The sequence below is a fragment of the Callospermophilus lateralis genome, chromosome 10 (assembly GCF_048772815.1).
Source record: "Callospermophilus lateralis isolate mCalLat2 chromosome 10, mCalLat2.hap1, whole genome shotgun sequence".
Lineage (NCBI taxonomy): Eukaryota > Metazoa > Chordata > Mammalia > Rodentia > Sciuridae > Callospermophilus > Callospermophilus lateralis.
The window spans coordinates 30,848,634-30,869,434 of record NC_135314.1 but is presented as its reverse complement, the minus strand read 5'-3'; positions in this window follow the sequence as shown (position 1 = coordinate 30,869,434).

Below are 20,801 nucleotides of genomic sequence, written 5' to 3'. Positions count from 1 at the left end.
AATCTTATTTTACATCTTACTTCTATATCATTTTGAACAAGCTCCAAGCTATTATGCTTTAATATTTTAATATATAATCTTTAAAATAAAAGGATTATATTTTAAGATATGCTTACCATGCCATTATATTTTATAAATATAATAAAAAAAATATTCATTTTCCTTGAATGTCAGGAGAGTTTTCAAAATTCCAATTATCTCATGATTCTCAAATTTTTTTAAAGATTATCTGTTTTTTTGTATTTTCTTTTTTCTCTTTTATTCAGCTTTCTGAGATATAATAGGCAAATAAAAATTGTTTAATGAAGGTGTGCAATATGATAATTTGATATATGTGTACACTGTGTAATGATTACTACATAACACACTCATCACCACACAGTTACCATTGTATGTTTGTAGAGGGGGGGTGAGGACAATTAAGACTTCATTCTCCTGGCTGGGGATGTGGCTCAAGCAGTAGCATGCTTGCCTGGCATGCGCATGGCCCAGGTTGGATCCTCAGCACCACATATAAAAAAAGATGTTGTGTCAGCCGAAAACTAAAAAATAAATATTAAAAAAAAAATTCTCTCTTTAAAAAAAAAAGACTTTATTCCCTTAGCAAAATTTCAATGAACAAAACAGTATTATTAGCCATCATGCTACATGTTATGTCTTTAGAATCTATTCATTTTATAAAGGAAGTTTGAACTCTTTGACCAATCTACCCATTTTTTCCACTTCCACACTTCCAGAATTTTTTTTTTGTTTTCTGATTATAGGGATTGGACTTTAAAAATTATGCATGAAGATGAGATCGGACATTGTTTCTGCATAAGGCTTCCTTACTTGGCATAAGGAGCTCAAGATTCATCCATATAGTTGCAAATGATAATAGCTGAAAATATTCCTTATTCTTTTTTTTCTCTTGATCAATATTTAGGTTGTTTCTATAAATTCCAATGAAAGTTTAATTACTTTATAATCCAATGAACATGGCGGTACAAATATCTCTTTAAGTTACTAATCTTGTTTCCTTTGTCTTTATTTCCAGAAGTAAGATTGATGAATCATATGGTAAGTCCTCTTTTTATTTTTTTAAGGAAATGCTACACTGTTTTCTATAATGGATGGAACAAATTACACTCCCATCAATAGTAAATAAGCATCACTTCTTGGCTGCCACGTTTGCCAACATTTCTTATCTCTTAATTTCTGGATAAAATCTGTGAGGTGATACTATGTGGTTTTGATTTGTATTTTCTTCATAAAATTATGCTGGCCATATTTGTATATGCCTGATGGCCATGGGTCTGTGTGTTGTTGTTGTTTTCATTGGAAAAATATCTACTAAGAACTTTTGCTAATTTTAAAAATCAAGTCACTTTGATTTTTACTATTGTATTTTAAGCATTCCTTATACATCTTGGATTAAATCGTTATCAGGTAAGTTTTTAAAAATATTCTGTCCAATTCTGTAGATTGCTTTTTCACTTGTTGTTCTTTTCTTTCTTTGAAGACGGTTTGATGGTGTAGTTCCAATAACAACTTAACATTAACTAATATTTGGCTTTTGTTGCCTACATTTATTGTGTCCTATACAAAAAGCATCCACAAGGCATGTTTTTTTTTCAATTTTATTTTTTTATTAGTTGTTCAAAACATTACAAAGCCACAAGGCATGTTATGAGGAGAATTTTCCCAATATTTTCTTTTAGATAATTTATGTATTTAATTATTTTTTAAAATCCTTTATTTTAATTTTTATATTTGTTCTAATCAGTTATACATGACAGCACAATGCTCATCAATTCATTATACACAAATGGAGCACATTTTTTTTTTTTTATTTCTCTGGTTGTCCCCAAAGTAGGATCATACCATTCAAGCAATCATACATAGACCTAGAGTAATGATGTCTGTCTCCTCTTTGCCCTCCTCTTTGCCCCATCCAAATTCCGTCCACTCATCCCATTCCAACCCCACTATGGATTAGCATCCATTTATTAAGGAAAACATTTGGCCTTTGTTTTTATGGGATTGGCTTAATTCAGTTAACATGATATTCTCTAACTCCATCCATTTACCTGCAAATGCTATAATCTATGTTCTTTAATTGTTGAGTAATATTTCATTGTGTATATATACCACAGTTGCTTTATCCATTCATCTATTGAAGGGCATCTAGGTTGGTTCCACAATTTGGCTATTGTGAATTGTGCTGCTATGAACATTGATGGTCCTTTGATTATAAACTAAGGAGTGGGATGGCTTGGTCAAATGGTGGTTCCATTCCAAGTTTTCTATGGAATTTCCATACTGCTTTCCAGATTGCCTACCAAATTTGTGGTCCCACCAGGAATGTATGAGTATGCCTTTTCCCCTGCATTCTTACCAATACTTATTGATGCTTGTATCCTTTTGAAAAATTATTTTTGTTTTATTTTTTGTTTTAATTAGTTATACATAACAATAGAATACATTTATGCACTTCGATATATCATACATAGATGGGATATAATTTCTCATTTTTCTGAGTGTACATGTTGCAGACTCATATTGGTCATGTAGTCACGTATATACATACCGTAATATCTGTTTCATTCTACTGTCTTTCCTATCCCCACATATCCCCTCTCCCATCACTTCCCTCTACCTAATCTAGTGCTGCCTTATTGTAAATTAGCATCCACATGTTAGAGAAAACATTCAGCCTTTGGTTTTGTGGGATTGGCTTATTTCACTTAGCAGGATATTCTCCAACTACAACCATTTACTGGCAAATTCCATAATTTTACCCTTCTTTAAAGCTGAGTAATATTACATGGAGTAATATACATGTGTATATATTCCACATTTTCTTTATCCATTCATCTATCGAGGGACATCTAGGCTAATTCCATAGTCTAGCTATTGTGAATTGAGATGCTATAAACATTGATGTGGTTGTATCAATATAGTACGCTGATTTTAAGTCCTTTGGGTATAAGGCAAGGAGTGGGATAGCTGTGTCAAATGGGGTTTCATTCCTAATTTTCTGAGGCATCTCCATACTGCTTTCCAGAGTGGTTACACCAATTTGCAGTCCCACCAGCAATGTATGAGTGTACCTTTTCACCAATGCTCACCAACATTTATTGTTGCCTGTATTCTTAATGATTGCCTTTCTGACAGGCATGAGATGAAATCTTAGAGAAGTTTTGATTGGCATTTCTCTAATTGCTAGAGATGTTGAATACTTTTTCATATATTTGTTGATCAATTGTATTTTTTCTTCTGTGAAGTGTCTGTTCAGTTCCTTAGTCCATTTATTTATTGGGATATTATTATTATTATTATTATTATTATTATTATTATTTATTTTGAGTTTTTTATATATCCTAGATATTAATGCTTTATCAGAGGTGGATGTGGTAAAGATTTTCTTCCAATCTATAGACTCTTTCCTCACTTTATTGTTTCCTTTGCTGAGAAAATGCTTTATAATTTGAATCTAACCCTTTACTAATTCTTGATTTTACTTCTTGAGCTTTAGGAGTCTTGTTAAGGAAGTCAGATTCTAGGCTGACATGGTGAAGATTTGGATCTATTTTTCCTTCTATTAGGTGCAGGATCTCTATTCTAGTGCCTAACTCTATGATCCAGTTTGAGTTGATTTTTCTGCAGGGTGATAGACAGAGGTTTAATTTCATTTTGCTACATATGGATTTCCAGCTTTGCCAGCACCATATATTGAACAGACTATCTTTTCTCCAGTGAATGTTTTTGGTACTTTTGCCTACAATGATATAACCATAACTTATGTGGGTTTGTCTCCGTGTTCTCTATTCTGTACCATTGGTCTATAAGTTTATTTTGGTACCAATACCATGCTGTTTTTATTACTAAAGCTCCATAGTAGAGTTTAAGGTCTGGTATTCTGATACTTCCTGCTTCACTTTCCTTGTTAAGGATCACTTTAGCTATTGAGGGTGTATTGTTTTTCCAAATAAATTTCACGATTGCTTTTTCTAATATTATGAAGAATGTCATTGGGATTTTAATAGGAATTGCATTAAATCTGAATAACGCTTTTGGTAGTATTGCCATTTTGACAATATTAATTCTGCCTATCTATGGGTATGGGAGATCTTTCCATCTTCTAAGTTCTATTTCAATTTCATTCTTTAGTGTTCTGTAGTTTTCATTACAGAGGTGTTTCACCTCTTTTGTTAAATTGATTTGCAAGTTTGTGGGGTTTTTTTTGAGGTTATTTGGAACAGGGTAGTTTTCCTATTTTCTCTTTCAGAGGATACATCATTGATGTAGAGAAATCCATTAGACTTACAGGTATTGATTTTATATCTTGCTACTTTGCTGAATTGATTAATTATTTCTAGAAGTTTTCTGGTGGAATTTTTTGAATACTCTTAGAATCATGTCATTGGCAAATAATGATATTTTGAGTTCTTCTTTTCCTAATCATATAGCTTTAATTTCTTTTGTCTAATTGCTCTGGCTGGATTTTCAAAAACTATGTTGAATAGAAGTGGTAAAAAAAAAGGCACCCTGTCTTGTTTCAGTTTTTACTGGGAATGTTTCCAACTTTTCTCTATTTAGAATGATGTTAGCCTTGGATTTAGCATACATAGCTTTTATAATGTTGAGGTGTGTGCCTACTATTCCTAGGTCTTTTAGTGTTTTGAACATGAAAGGGTGCTGTATTTTGTCAAATGCTTTCTCTGTATCAATGGATATAATCATTTGATTCTTATCTTTAAGTCTATTGATGTGAATCACGTTTATTGATTTCCATATGTTGAACCAACATTGCATCCCTAAAATAAACCCCACTTGATCATGGTACACAATTTAAAAAAATTTTTTTTCTATGAAATTTGCTGGAATTTTATTGAGAATTTTTCCATCTATGTTCACCAGGGTTATTGATCTGAAATTTTCATTTCTTGTTGCATCTCTGTCTGGTGTGGGTATCAGGATGATACAAGCCTCACAGAATGAATTTGGAAATGTTCCTTCCTACTATATTTCATGGAATAATTTGAGGGATTATTGTTATTAATTCTTCTTTGTAGGTCTTGTAAAACTCAGCTGTGAATCCATCTGGTCCCAGGCTTTTCTTTGTTGTTAGGCTTTTAATAGCATCTTCTATTTCCTTGCTTGAAGTTGATCTGTTTAAATTGTGTATGTCCTCTACACTCAGTTTGGGTTGACCATATGCCTCTAGAAATTTGGTGGTGTCCTACAGGTTTTCTTTTTTAATGGAGTATAAATTTTCAAAATAGTATCTGATGATTATCTTATGTATTTCAATAGTGTCTGTCATGATATTTCCTTTTTATCATGAATTTTTGTAATTTGAGTTTTCTCTCTCCCTCTTTTCATTAGGGTGGCAAAGGGTTTCTCAATTTCATTTATTGTTTCAAAGAACCAGCTAATTGTTTTGTCAATTTTTTGAATTGTTTGTTTTGTTTTAATTTCATCTATTTCATTCCTGATTTTAATTATTTTCTGTCTTCTATAATTTTGGTGTTAGTTTGTTCTTTTTTTCTAAGGCTTTGAGATGTAATATTAGGTCATTTATTTGTTGACTATTTCTTCCTTTAATACATGAGCTTAATGCAATGAACTATCCTCTTAGCACAGCCTTCATAGTGTCCCATAGATTTTGGTAAGTTGTATCAGTGTTCTCATCAACCTCCAAGAATTTTTTAATCTCTTCCCTGAGGTCTTCTGCTATCCATGCATCATTCAATAGTGTATTGTTTAGTTCCCATGTGTTAGAGTAGCTTTTATTTTTAATTTTATAATTGATTTCTAATTTCTTTCCATTATGGTCAGATAAATTCAGGGTAGTATCTCTATTTTTTTGTATTTTCTAAGACTTGCTTTATGGCATAACATATGGTCTATTTTAGAGAAGGATCCATGTGCTGCTGAAAAGAAAGTGTATTTACTCATTGGTGGATGGAAATTCTATATATGTCTGTGAAGTCTAAATGATTATTTTATTGAGTTCTATAGTTTCTTTGTTTAGTTTTAGTTTGGAAGATCTATCCAATGGTTAGAGAGGTGTGTTAAAGTCACGCAGTATTATTGTGTCGTTGTCTATTTGATTCTTGAAGTTGAGAAGGGTTTGTTTGTTTGTTTGATATATATATATATATAGGTGCCGAATTGTTTGGGGCATAGATATTTATGATTGTTATGTCTTGTTGATGTATGCTTCCCTTGAGTAATTTGAAATATCCTTTTTAAAATCTATTTTCACTAGCTTTAATTTAAAGTTCACATTATTTTATATGAGGATGTAAACTTCTTCTTGTGTACGTGGTTCATGTGAATGAAATGTGTTTGTTTGTTTGTTTGTATCATCTTTAGGTCATGGATGTGAGATGAGTTTCTTGAAGGCAACATATTGTTGTTGTTGTTTTTTAATCCAATCTGCCAGTCTATGTCTTTCAATTGATGAGTTTAGGCCATTCACATTCATTATTATTATTGAATTATGTTTTGTATTCCTGGTCATTTTGGTTTATTTTTGGTTTTTATCTTGTCTTGCTTTCTCCTTTGATTAATTCTTACTTTAGTGAAGTTCTTCCCTTTGTAGATTTTCATTTTTCTTTTTTTATTTCCTCCTCATGGAATATTTTGCCAAGAATGTTCTGTAGTGCAGGCTTTCTTGGCATAAATTATCCTATCTTTTGTTTATCATGGAAGGTTTGTATTTCATCCATCAAATTTGAAGTTTAATTTTGCTGGATATTAGATTGTTGGACAGCATCCATTTTCTTTCAGGGCTTGACATATGTTGTTCCAGGATCTTCCTACCCTTGAAGATCTGGGTTGAAAAATCTGCTGAGATCTGAATTGGTCTCCCCCTATAGATAATTTGATTCTTCTCTCTTCTAGCCTTTACAATTCTATCTTCATTCTGTATGCAGGTCATTTTCATTATAATATACCTTGGTGTAGATCTGTTGTCATTTTTTTTTTGTACATTTGGTGTCTTGTAAGCCTCTTGTATTTGATTTTCCAATTCATTTTTCATGTTTGGGAAATTTTCTGATAATATTTCATTGAAGAGTTATTCATTTCTTTGGTTTGGAACTCTGTTCCTTCCTCTATTCCAATAAATCTTATATTTGGTCTTTTGATGTTATCCCATAATTCTTGGATGTTCTGTTCATGGTTTCTTACCATCTTCACTGTGTGGTCAAATTTATTTTTCAGATTGTATGCTTTGTCTATATTTTCTGATGTTCTGTCTTCCAAGTTACCTAGTCTGTGGTTATGTTTTCTATTGAAAAATTTTTTTTGGTTTATTGTTTCATTCATTTCAGATTTCTGGGTTTTTTCTTCACAATCTCTATCTCTTTCTTGAAGTAAATTTTTGCTACCTGTATTTACTCTCTTATCTCTTTGTTGGAGTAATTAATTTTGACTGTATTTGCTCACTTAGGTCATTTTTAATTTCCAAATCATTTTAATTATGTACATCTTGAACTCCTTCTCTGACATTTCATCTACTGTGCTGCCAATGGATTCTATTGTTATAGTATCTTGGTTTGCTTGGGGGCATTTTCCTCCAGTTTTTCATGTTTTCTATGTGTCTTCCTCTCTTGCATTGTAAATCTGTGGTATGCCAGTTTCTACCTATTATCTTGTAGTGTCCCTGTAGGTTAGGAATACCTTTTTAATGGGGAGATCAATGTTTACAGCTCCAAATGCAACTAATAGAAGCCATAAATCAATTAGCTTTTATTTAGACACTTATAGTTTTGCTTCTATAAACAAAAATGACAAGTATGATTATTTTCTGCCATATGGCCTGTAGGTTTGCATAAGGGTACACAGTTTTTAGTGGTGGACTGGGGGTGGGGGGAGGATGTGATGTTTATGAGGTAGGATGTGAGAATATAGAAATATTAGATTATAGGACAAATAAAAGGTGAATCAATAACAGTTGGCTGTTAGCAGGCAACAAAAATGAGAGAAAGGTAACCTCATGCAAAGTTCCCTGTTACCTTAGCAACAGGATGAAGACTGTTAGCACACCTGGTAGGAATATTTCTGGTACAGCCAGGCCCACAGGGACCTTAGTGGTGGTCTTCCAGATCCTGGTTTTTATCCCTAGATGGAAGTGGCATATTCTTAGTTGGTGGCAACAGTAATGTCAAGCCTGTAGGTACCTTGCTGTTGGGCTTCAAGGACTCAGTGTCCCAAGATAGAATCTACCCTAACTAAAGGTGGCAGAGGTGGCAGTGGAGGTAACCCAAAATGTCAGTGAAGGTGTCCCAAGTTAGAGGCAACTGATTTCAGAGATGGGGCTGGAGGGATGGGCTGTGAGATGGCATTGGGCAGCCTTTTTAGCAAATAGCACACTGCAGCATGCTGTGCTGCAATGGGCATCTGCCTCCTGGTCTTCTTCATTGTCCACAGTGGAGATTACCACATGGGAAGGTCTATCGTAGTGTCTTCAGGGTCCCAAGATGGAAATGGTTTGGGTGCAATCACTTTAGGTGGATAGGGAACCATGGTGTGGTATTCCCATTCTTCCTATTCATGTGGGCATGGTGGTTTCTGGTCCAGGCTCCAAGTGAGAAGGCGCCAGGTATTATGTATTTAATTCTCATGTTTAAGACTTTGACATACTTCAGTTTAATTTTTATAAGATGTAAGTAATGGGCTGGGGATGTGGCTCAAGCAGTAGCGCACTCACCTGGCATGCGTGCGGTCCGGGTTCGATCCTCAGCACCACATACAAAGATGTTGTGTCTGACAAAAACTAAAAATAAAATAAATATTAAAATTCTCTCTCTCTCTCTCTCTCTCTCTCTCTCTCTCTAAAAAAGAAGATGTAGGTAAGGGTTCAATTTTATTCTTTTGCATGTGGACATTCAGGTTTTCCAATATCATTTATTGAAGACATTATATTTTTCTATTGTGTAATCTTTCTTGTCAAAAGTATTTGACTATAAAGACATCATGTTATTTTTGGCTTTCTATTCTATCTTATTATTTTATTTGTTGGTTTTAGACCATTACTATATTGTTTTAATTACTATAGCTTTGCAATATAGTTTGATATCAAGAAGTGTGTTGCCTCCTCCAGTTCTGTTATCCTGACTAAAAGATTTTTTAGCTATTTTTTTAATTTAATAAGAATTTTTAAGATTTTCTCTTCTATGAAAATTTCATTTGAGTTTTTATAGAGATTGCATTAAATCTATAGCTTTCTGTGTGTGAGAGGTGGATATTTTTAAAATAGTAATTCTTTCAATCTATGCACAAGAGATTTTGTCCCATTTATATGTGTCTCCTTCAATTTCTCCCATCAATGTTTTATGTTTTTTTCTTGACCCTAAGTTGAATTTATTCCTAAGTGTACTAATCTCTTTGATGCTATTGTAAATAGGATTATTTTTCAATTTATTTTTTAATGTTTCATTGTTATCATAAAAATATAACTAATCTTTGTGTGTTATTTTTTTATTTTGCAACTTTGCTAAATGTTTTTGAATTTTAACAGTTTCTTTCTTTCTTTCTTTGGTGGATTCATTAAGGTTCCTTATAATAAGATGTATTATCTGCAGAAATTATTTAACTTCTTCAATTCTGGTTTGGATGCTTCTATTTTTTTCTGTTACCTGATTTCTCTGGATAGAACCTCTAATACTATGTTCAATAAAAGCAATAAAATGAGTATAATTGTATGTAATTTTAAAGAAAAAAGCTTACAGAAAATCACCATTACATCTGATATTAGTTGTGAACTTGTTATATCTGGAAGCTATCAACATTGAGATTCATTCTTTCTGTACTTAATTTGTTTAGAGCTTTTTTTTAAAAGCATAAAAAGATCTTGCATTTAGTTACAGATAGTTTGAAACAAGATACAAAGTCACAGTTAGAATTTCTTTATATGGCTTGTATCTTTTTTATGTTATAATTTTGGGTTCTATATCTCTTTTATCAATTGAATTTCATTTTTTCAAGAAAAATATGTAATTCAAATGTCTCATTTATTATGTACTAAACTCTCTAGAGAAGTTTCTTGCTATAAAAATGTTTATTTTTGTTAAGATTTTTTTGTGGGGATAAAGCGATATATCTGATGATAGGGGGAATCACAAAATAGCAAGAAAACATATTTTTGTAAACATATAAACAATAAAAAACAACAATACAAATATCTTTGAAATATTTTATCACTTCCTGATTTATTTCACCAGACATATTAAGTATACTTTTATGATAAATGTAGTTAATATTCAATAAAACTTCAAAAATAATCCTAAATAATTTTTGAAGCACATTTTATATTGTCTGCCTTTACAACATGCATTCAGATAAACTGAAAAATATTTTATGCCAGTTGTCTTAGAAAATTACATAAACACATGTTTGACTTAGTCCTATTGTGTGGTATGAAATATAATCGTCTGGACTAATTTATTGAATCTAGTATATATAGTATGATCCACTAGTGTAATATTATTAAGACTGCACTGAGAATTGACATTATTGAAATCGGCAGTTGTCATATATACAAAGCCTTATCTCATGGAAAGATTTATTATAGGTCCAATTCTATCAGTTCAAGGATTAACCAGAAGCTAGCTTTTAATTTCCAAAGTTGTGATTTGCTTGGTTAAGTTAATTGTTAAGTTTTTGCCCCTTCCAGTAGAGGGTTTTATTTGCCCATCTCCTTATTCTTAAAAATAAAATGCTGATGGCAAATTTTTGTTCTTTTTAGCCACTGAATATTCATCTTTTAATGATAGCTGAGAGTTGTAAGTTAATACATTATGGTATAAAAATAATCAAGAAATAGCTGAGAAAATCTGAATCATATGGAATGAATTTTAAGTACTCCTTCAAGGTTATCATAAATCTGTATGCATATAGGTAGACAATAGGAATTGCTAATTTATTCCAATGTGCAACTGATTAAAGCAACATTACTAATTGTAATTACTGTCTTTTTAGGTTATTTTGTCTAACATCATTTTTCATCATAATCCAGAGACAGGGACAAACAGCCGTTTCTGTGAACTAAAAAGTTGATGTCCTTACCTTTTTAAGCTAACATAGATTGTGAAATATTTGTCTTCTATATAATGTGTAGAACATAAAATGTAGAATGATCTATATGTTTTCCCAGTCACCTACTTTGACTCTGTAGACAGTAGTTTTCAGTTGAGAATGACTGGACAGTGACTTTGCCCTGATTATGCTGAAAACCTCTTCTTAGATCCCTCTATCTCTATGCTATTGGCTTCTGTATTTTCTGTGTCTACAGATTTTCATATTCTTATATTGAACAAAGAAGGTATTGGCTACAAATAAGGTATTCTATAAGCATATTACATGGTAAAGGTAGGGCCTAACAGATTTTGAACCAAGACAGGTTTCAACATAGACCTATTTCCTACAGTGCGCATTCTCTGTCTGCAAAACAAAATTGGGTGGACTTTCTCTGAGTAGCTACAACAACTCATATTTAACCCCATCTAAAACTGCATCAGTGTCCAATGACTCTAATTATGCTTTACCCATGGCTTGTCATTTGCAGAGTATCTGCATTAGAACAGATATGAGGAACTGTTTGGAGAATGGTTTCATAAATAAAGCAAAATAACACAACCACTAATATCAACATACACATACTCTAGATCTGACAAATTAGAAAATCAATGATAGCAGTGAGCAGTGATGGAAACACATAAGGGTGGGAGCACAAAGAAGGGAAATCTAACTTAATCTGAAGGACACAGGGAAAGCTTCACAGATGGGTAAAAAAAAATGTGAGCTGTATCATAAGAGATGAATAAGTGTTAGTCATACTGAGAAAATGGAAAAACATTTCCACCTAGAAGGAGGATTACCTGCAAAGGCATGGAGAACAGGCATGGAAAAAAGCCATTTTGTGCCATATTTTATTTTAAATGTGATTCTCTAATTAGGGGAGAAGCATACTATTGCTTTTAGTTTCATAATGCTAATGTCAAATTTTAGGTTCATTCATTTAAATTAAATGTATTTAGCCAGCAGGAGAAGATTCTGTGTTGGAAGAAGAGAAGAGGATGAGATGGTCTCATTCTAATCAGGATAAATGGGAGACAATCAAGGTCCTGTAGCAAGATAAGTGGTTTGGGAATTGATAGTAGTAAAGTTTTCAAGATATTAAAATTTAAAAAAAAATCAATATTAATTCTGTAACTAGATGTACAACAATGGCAAGTCTGAAGCCCTATCCATGCCTGATATCTGTAGTGCCTGGTTCAATAGTACCAAGGGTGTGCTAAATATTCCATTTTTAAATATTGCAATTTTAAAATCAATGTGTGAAATCATTATATACAGTTGTGATTTAGCCTTTTACCTTGAACATATACCTTCTCAATCCTGAAAGACTAGGTTTAAGATTAAAATGTTTTGTCTTTGGAGTTCCATTCTGGACCATATAACTCCAGGAGATCTCTTCTCATATTTTGACTCTAGCTTAAATAATAAAAGCCATGAAATATTCATATGTGTACATGCAAGCTCCATCCAACCCATACTTCCCAGAAAAAGGCCCCTTTTGGTCAATTCTTGGGGTGCAACTTCTGGAAGACTATCTGGGAAAGAGGCCTGTGCACAAGCCCTGAAAGCAGACCTAGAGCCGAATGGGCAGAATTTGGGGTTCAAGTATTCAGAACATGGTCTATAAGAGGATTGCCATCTCTTTATTTTCTTCATTCTTTGATCCTGCAGAACAATAGTCCTGACCCTGCTAACCACTTGTACAATGGATTGGCCTAAATGCCATGTTTTAACAGAGAGTTTCTGAAGAGTGTTACACGTGACAGAGTCTAGATTTTTTGTTTCTTTCTATATGCTCATGGTCCCGTTATTTTTTGTCTTGTTAAATTCCAGAAGTGAGACACTCTGTTTTCTTTTTGAATGTAAATGCTCTCTACTAATGCTTTCTACAAAACTCCTAAACAAAGAGACTATCTCCTGAGAATGCCAGGTACTGCTGCAGTGATGGGGTAAAACAAATAACAGTAAATATCAATTTACACTCACTTTTGGCCTTTTGGTTCATTCCTGAGATTTACTAACAACTATCCCAGCTGCATAAACATATTAAAAGAACTCTGCTTGCTTTCTGTTTGTTTGTTTCTGTTTTAACTAACTTCTTCCCAATTACATATATGTCACATTAGATCAAAGATTTTTGTCCTATTTTAGTCTCTATCATTATTTGGATGAACTTGGGCAAGTTACTTAATGATTCTGTATCCCATATTCTCTTATGGTCTATCTTACCTATTTCAAAGAGTTACTGCCAAAATAAAGTCAGTTATGAATTTACAAATATTATGAAAATTATAATGCATTATGCAAATAAAAGAATTTTTAAAAGAACAAGTTTTAGCTCTTTATTGTGAAGATTGTTTATTTACTTGTCCTTTTGTCTTACTGAAGTGTGTAGAGCTTCATATAACTATGGATTTAAACCAGCAATATTCTGATCCTCCTAACCTAAGTGACTATAATGAATTATTACTTCAAAAAAATTAACATTGTTAGTAACATAAATTTGTTCTTTTACTAAAATTAAACTAATAAAATATTTAAGTCTCATATGAATTTCAGTTTAAGCACAAATAAAAATTGATTATTTAAATAAATTTAAGACTCATAATTATGTTCAATTAGTAATATATTTCAAAACAGAAGCATTTTATTATTTTCAAAGACTATAAAATTAAAATTGATGTTCTATTCTGTATATGGGTTTTTATAACACATGCTAGGGATATTTATATAGTGTCATATTAAATGTTTCATCATTTTTTATTCAAGTTCTCAAATAGTTAAGTATAGAAAATCAAAGGTGACTTTGATATTATTTAAACATTACTTTTGCTATTCCCTTCTTTGCCTAAAATATTTTCCTTAAAGTGTGTTAAATTCTTACTATTGTTGGTCTATTATTCAATTTGAAATTACAGTGATACAGCCTGAAATGAATTTAGTTCAGCTTGTTTGACAAAGGCAGGTCCACAGGGAAAAAAGTAGGTACTAACTAGTGACCTTCAAGCATTTCAGGAAACAAAATCACTTTCTATTGGTCTTAGGTAGTACCAGCCATTCAATTCTCAGCTAAAGGTGACCCAAGAATATGTATGTCTATCGTTTTGGAATAAACAATATCTCCAAAAATCTTTGTGAAAATATGACTTCTAATAGTACTTTTGCTTTTAATTTTTATTGAGTAAACAAAAATAGAAAAGCAAAAAGCTCTTTTTGGACTCAGATGTCAGGTGTGCCACATGTATTTGAAAGAAAGTATAAATTAATTCTAAAGTTTTATTTTCATAATCAATTCCCATCTTGTGCTTCATCCATAAAAGCTCCTGATGGGCTTGAAAGGGGAAAAAAATGTGTTCTTACTGTTTCTTTGCAGTAAATGCCCACTTGATCTTTAATATTTTATTTTCAATAGCCTTCTTTCCCTTTGGGAGGCATCATACCTTTGTGAGAAGTTTATGCAAAATCATAGTGGTATTGAGGAATACTTGCTTTGTATTTTGTCACCTGAAGTCTTCCTTAAACTTCTGTGTTAACAAAATATCATTGCATCTTGTTTTGGACTTTGTAAGGCTTCTTGATGCTTAGAATGACATTTATCTAGTGGGTAGAGAAAATTCAGAGTGATGTGGGTAAAAACACATTGGTTTTACATCTCAAATATTGCTATTACACTATTTAAGCATCCTATAAGCATCCACTGAGAAAGTGCCTGTGGTTGGTATAATTGAGCCACACACTTTGATTACTCAAGGGAGTTTAACCATTGCTCCTTGCTGACTCTACCTATATAACAGCACATTGTGTTTACCGGGGACCAGGAAGTGTTCCAAATATGTTATATTTATAGTTGATTTAGCTGAATAGCAGCCTTAAAAGGACAGCACTACTGTACTGATAACCTCATTTGGATGAGGGAATGGAATTCTATTAAGGTTAAGAAACTTGCCCAAAGTCAAACAATTAGTGAGAAGCATGGCTGATTCCAACTCAAGCAGTCTCTCCCTTATTTCCATGCAGTTGACACTGCTATATGGTCTCTATGCTCTTTTACCAATCTTCTCATACTCCTACACCTGGCGACTCCTCACTCTTCTTCCCTTGACTACAATTCAGATCTGCTCAGCCCTCAGACATGTAAAGATGGTGCAAAGACAACTGTTCTCCATCTTCACTTGAATCTTAGGTAGGACCAGCCATTCAATTCTCAGCTAAAGGTGACCCAAGAACGTGTAGGTCTATTGTAAGATGTGCACAGTCTATTTTCAAAGGAGACCATTGTTTATCTGTTTCCTTTTTCCTGCCTAAACCTGCCTTGTCATCATATCTATCCTAATCTAGCTACTTTCATGACTCCAAAGAATAAGCAAGATAACCATCTTTCTGTACTCAGGCTTCCTCTTCAATCTACATAAAATCCTGCAAGTACAGAGGGAGGGGACATTGATGAGCCATCTGTTTCCAGCCTATTCTAGACTGACATTTATCTAGTAGACTAAGAATATCCAAAACTGTGAGAGTAAAAATGCATTTGTGTGGCATCTCAAACATCTTTATACACTACTGATATGAGCCATTTCTTTTAAATATACTTCTACCTTTCTTATTGATAAAGACTTCTAATCATAATTGAAAAGGATTAGTCCTAAAAAATGGGATACTATCCTTTAGTCTATGATTAACTAGATACTATGACTTAGTCACAGATCTTGATGAATTTCTTATGGAAATCCATGACTACCTCACTTGATCAAAGTCTTATTTACAGATATGAAAAGTTGACAACTCATGGACTGGGGTGGTAGGAGGCAGTTCTATGCTGTGAGGAATTCTGCTTTCTGTGACAAAAGACAAAATATATGCAAAAGACTACATCCTTAAAAGGCAGAAGGATAATGGTCTAAAGTTTACTATTTCTCCTCAAGTAGCAAACTTTATTTTCTGGATCAGGTTTTCTAAATCTGGCCAGTACCTAACACTAGAAAACAAATCAATTTGACTGAGAAAGAATGTAGAAATCATAGTTTTTATATTGTCAGAAGGACCATGGTAGGCGACAGCAGAGACAATAGCAGCAACAATTCGGTGGCAATTCTCCAAAGATCTTGTTTTCCTGTTTAGAGCTCTCCAAAGGCTTCAAATTGCATGAAGGCTTTATTAACATTTAGACCTCATGAGGTGGCTTCTTTCTGTGGATAAAAACAAAGGCACTCAGGGATCCCGGTTCCACTCACATCTGTAGCTTCCGCTTTTGTCTGAATTTGATATTTTTGACAATACACCCTTCAGCAAAAAAGCCTCAACAGCTTGTGCAATTATTAACATGAGTGCTGCAAACCTTTTGTACTGTACTTAAGAGTTGCCAACCTTCACTGTCAGGAAAATCATGCAAAATTAAATTAGGACAATAGATGAAATAATGGATGTGAGGGAGTGAAATCCCTAAGTGCTTTGGTCATGCTGCTAATGAAGAAAGACTTCTCTCCCCCTTTCCTCTCAGTTGTGAATGTCAGATCTCAGCCATAAAAGTGTTCCTTATATGCTATTTTCCTTTTATATAAACCACTAATGATTTCTTGAGTGGATCCTTTAAAGTGGTCTATTTTAATACAGCATTTCAAAACCACTGTTGCATTAACAGAACTGCTTTAAAATAGGCCAAATTTCCAATACCTGGAGAAAAAGAGAGAGGAGAGAGAGAAGAAGAAGAAGAAGAAGAAGAAGAAGAAGAAGAAACTATCAGATCTGTCCCATCTTTCTCTGTGTAAAAGCATTTTTATATGGCCCTCCATTAAGATTACATAAAATGATCCAGACATCACTATGGTCGGTCCTTTAGGAAGTATTATTATTATAAAGCAATATGATTCAGTCAGAAATAAAAACAGAGCTTCCCACAGAAGCACTGAAGGAAATAATTCATGTAATATTCATCATGATAAGCAAAGATGACTCTAACCTCTCTAGAGACAGTTTTGATTTCTAATTTTATTTGAATCTTCATATAATTTTTTCAGTGTCTAATTATGAAATAGTACAGTATTAACAGAAGCAGAAATTTGTGATTTTCTAATTAAATGTGAACCATCAATGATAGATCAATCCAGTTAATTATCAATATTAATTTAAAAACCGGTAGATAAAAGTGGAGAGTTCAAAGAAATGTAAATGGAAGCATGGTTGAGGAAAAGGAAAATAATCATGCTTGAGAAAAATAAAAAAAGATTCGTGTTTCATACACTGTAACTGTGTTAAAACTTCCTATCAAATGTCCTGCTGTCATTCAGGAAAGCCTAGAGGGGAAAACCCTGCTGGCTTTCAGCTGCTGCTTCATCTTGGAAAGAATGTAGCAAAACTGACCAAAGTGGTTGGTCAAATGCTTGTATAGTCTGGAAAAACAGTTCTACAGTGTCTCCAAACAAGAGTCCCCTTTTCAATGCCAAATATTCTGCAACTTCTCATTTATTGCACACATAGTTTAAAGTTTTAATATTCTTTTTGAATTTGTTCAAAAATTTTAAAAACTTTTGACACATAAAAACATAAAATTGTGCATATATAGAGAGTAACGTGATATTTTGATATTTGTATGTACTGTGCAATATGTAATCACCTTAACATATGCACCTCCTCAAACATTTATCATTTCTTTAGGTGAAAACATTCAAAATCCTTTTTTTTAACTTTTTGAAATAAATGGCACACTATCATTTCTATAGCCACTGTACTGTGCAATACTACATCAGAAAGTTTTACTCGTAATTAACTTAATATGAGAATTTTAATATAAAGTAGGGAAAAGCTAATGTAATATAACAAATTAATCTGTTTGTAAATGCTTCAGCATGAACACTCTAGAAGACCTGATGAACAATGCCTACCTGTATGCCTGTAGGTACACACACGCACGCACACACACACACGCACACACACACATACATACACAGGCAATACTCATACAGAGACTAACATACAAATAATATGTGTACAAGCACATTTATAATCATGATAAAACTCAAGTTCAAGGGCATAATGGAACAGAAATTTTGTACTGATTAACTCATAGCCAAGATTAATTTGATGTCAATGGGACAATTTCTTGTTATTAACACCAAATATTGGTCATTATGAAAGACAAAAAAAATTATTTCTTCCAATGTAGTAGCATCCTACTGTGGAAATTTTAGTACATAATAAAATATAATGTGAAGCTATGTTTCTATGATGTCCATCATGATCATGCTATGACATCCCCATTAACTGTCAGAGTGATTTAGTGAAATCTGGCTGGGGAGACAGGTGTCGTCTCCCTTCCTCGATGTTCCACATGCTCTGTCTGGATTAAAGGGGTTGGCCTTTTCCAATAGAAAAGTTTCTGTGGTCAGGGTATACAAGTAGCTGTGCTCCCTGCTAGAAGCTCCAAACAAGCTCTGGAGGTCCATTTGTAGAACATAGGGTAGCGGAGGCTCTAAGACTCTGGACAGAAAAGAAAAGGAAAAATAAATTGTGAAAAAATCATATGATTAAAACAAAAACTTCTTGTCATAAGACTTCAACCAGCATTTTATATACTTGAAAGAAATATCAAATTTTGTGAAATGTGGATTCTTATGAAAGATGGTCCCTGGCATTTCAGAATATCTTACATCCCTGACCTCTGCTCATTACAAACCATCCTCACTGACCCCACTTCTTTTTTTAAAAAAAAATTTTTTATTTGTAGATGGACATAATACCTTCATTTTATTTATTTATTTATTTATTTATTTTTATGTGGTGCTAAGGATTGAACCCTTATACAAGTGCACTAACACTGAGCCAAATACATGCTATGCAAGTGCACTAAAGCTGAGCCACAACTGTAGCCCTGATCCCTCTTCTCTAGTCACTATAACCAGAAAAATATTCTGAGAAACTTCTAAATCTTCTAACAGAGGGTGGAACCTTCCTTACGAAGAGTCAACACTTTTGAAAAATCTTCAAAATAATTTAAATTTGCATTCTATAATTCAAACCATATTAAAGCTGCAAAGAGTGAAAATTCTGGAACCGTTCCTTGGTAGAAGATGGCTGCAGTGAGCCACTTCTGTGGCTCCAGTCCATGTATCTGACTATACTGGATAGGTAGTTCAGCCTTGTATTTACTATCCCATACATGCCTGATTGGGATGCTCAAGTTCAGCAGCAAGATCTGTCTGCTGTTCACAGCACCATACCTACACACCCGAGTTCACTGTTGTTTATGTGCAGTCCTCCTGTGTGGCCTAACCAGGCTCTTTGACCCTGGTCTTCAGATTTACTATATGCCACTGCTCCAACATAGAACGAAGTACTCCTACCATCAGTGGGAAGCAATCACTTCTTCCTGCTACCTTCCTTTGGCTTTTCCCTCCATCCCCTTCATGTTTGCTGGGAATCAGTGAAATGAATGCCGTCTAAACTCAGAATTATGACAGCTGTCTCCTACCAAAGCCAGCTCTCTTCTCTTCCAAGTTTCTACATTACACAGCAAAACATAAATGAGAAGCATAGTTGAACAACAGACCCCAGGCTATTTGTGAAACAGCAAACTCAAAAGTGAATATAGTTACAGTTGTTTCCCTGAGGCTAGACATATAACACATGTAGCCATTATTTTTGACAACACCACAAATTTCACTGGAAATTTCAGGGTCATCATAAGGACACAAATAGAAATGTAACCACATTTAGGTTATCTGGAGCAAAGGGTATTTTTCATAGAATGACTGAATGACAGCCATTGTGTGTAGTCTCTCCATTCATCAGGGATCAAGGAAATCAGCAAGGGAGGCAGAAGAAATACAGTTTTCAATACCTTCTATATGCCCCACATGTACACTAAATCCTTTTCTCCTACTTAGAAAAGTTTGCTAAGGAGGATGCTGTTCACCATTTTTCCACATCAATATCAAGATACAGGATGCTATTACTAAGTAGCTTCATGTGGCCAAAGATAAAGCTCAGATTTCATTTTTTAGAGTATTTTTTTCAAAATTCACCAAATCTCTAAAGCTACTCTTCTCTCTCTCTCTCTCTCTCTCTTAATTTTTTTTTTAGTTATACATGGACACATTATATTTATTTTGTTTATTTACTTTTATGTGGTGCTGAGGATCGAATCTAGTGCCTCACACATGGGAGGCAAGCGCTTTACCGCTGAGCCACACCCCAGCCACCAAGGCTACTTTTCTTAAATTACAAAGATATTAGCTAATATCCTCAACCTAATTTTTCTTTATGAACCTTTTGATTTTCAGGTAGTTTCACCTTGTATCTTCCCTTGTTAAAATTGTTTATAGCAATAGAGAAATTAATTTACTATGAATAGATCTAGAACAGACATGACAAACCCTTGAATTATCACCCATTATAACCTCAATTTAAGTTCCTTCAATTTTTACACCACCACTATATTGCTCAGTGACCAAAAAGTTATTTTCTTTTTTTTGTTTAGAATTTTCTTTTGTTCAAGTGTCTCTTTACTCAACACTGTCTGGGCTCTCTGCAATAATAGTAATTAATAATATCTAAAAATGACTCTATCCTTTGCCCTCCTCACTTATTCAAAGCCATTTGTATAAAGAGTTTACTGTCAGATTTAAGACTGGATTTTAGAACCCCTGATACTTTTACTCAGTTGTCTGTCTTCTGTTTCTTCAGCTAATTAACTGCTTGTCAAATACAGGAAACCACAATTTTGGCATATCTTT